Source organism: Cannabis sativa, chromosome 2, assembly GCF_029168945.1.
Source record: "Cannabis sativa cultivar Pink pepper isolate KNU-18-1 chromosome 2, ASM2916894v1, whole genome shotgun sequence".
NCBI lineage: Eukaryota > Viridiplantae > Streptophyta > Magnoliopsida > Rosales > Cannabaceae > Cannabis > Cannabis sativa.
Genome location: NC_083602.1, coordinates 9,561,826 through 9,562,958, shown reverse-complemented (window position 1 = coordinate 9,562,958; position 1,133 = coordinate 9,561,826).

Below are 1,133 nucleotides of genomic sequence, written 5' to 3'. Positions count from 1 at the left end.
CGTTTTTCGCTGTGTTGGGACGGAATTACGCTTGTTTTCTATGTTTTCAGGTTCTTTGGAATAAAAGAGGTCTCGGGGGCAGAAATTCAATAAAAGACGAGCCGAGCCAAGGGAAACACAATTTCTGAAGTTTTGTGCACATCTGGCCGCGGCTAGACACAGCTTGGCCGCGGCTAGAACACCAAACGAATGGAAAAAAATTGTGCTCTAGTCGCCGCGGCCAGAAAGTCCTTACAGAACCTCGTATTTTTAACACCAATCTGGCCGCGGCGAGGGTGTATATGGCCGCGGCGAGATCCCGTACGGACCAGGGGCAATTTCATCCATCGAACCCTAAATTTTAGTTATAAATAGAAAACTGCGATTGGAAGCCAAGGGAAGCGATTTGGAACCCTAAAACACAGCAGAGAGCGGCAGGAAGAGCACAGAGATTCAAGTAACGATCCAAAATTCATCCACCAACAGTTATTTTCTTTATTCTTCTTTAATTTTTTGATGTTGAATATTGCTTTAGGAATGGTTATGGATTTATTTCTGAACTAAATTTCCCATTTAGGGAGGATGATGATTGTTGTTTAATGTTTTTCCTAGTTAATGTTTAATTGCCATTCCTTCATTCTTGTTTGTGAAATTATCTTAATTTGTGTTTAATTTCATGTTTAAGATTGATCACCTTGTGCATACTTTATGATCTCAATTCGAAATCTGAAAAGTGAGAATTGAGAATGCTAAAATTGGGATAATCGATGTTCTATGTGAAACGAGAGTATTTACATGACTTATGTGACGAATAGATTATTACTTAATGCTGATTTCATGTTAGTTTAATTAAGGAATTAATTAGATAACATGTGATTTAGAATCTAGAAGATCTGAAAAGAGCTAGGTTATTTCATAATCTGTCATTCACTTCAAGAACAGGATAGTAATTAAGCATTAACGATTTGGGTAAACAACAACAGGATTCTCCTCCCTATCATCTCATCTTGCTTAAACTTTAACTGTGTTATACGTTTTCTGAATTACTTTACTTTCCTTAAATCATAATTGTTTTTGATTTGCCAAATAGAATTATAAGTATAGTTTAGTGGTATTTAATCCAATTCCCTGTGGGATCGACCTCACCTGTGTGA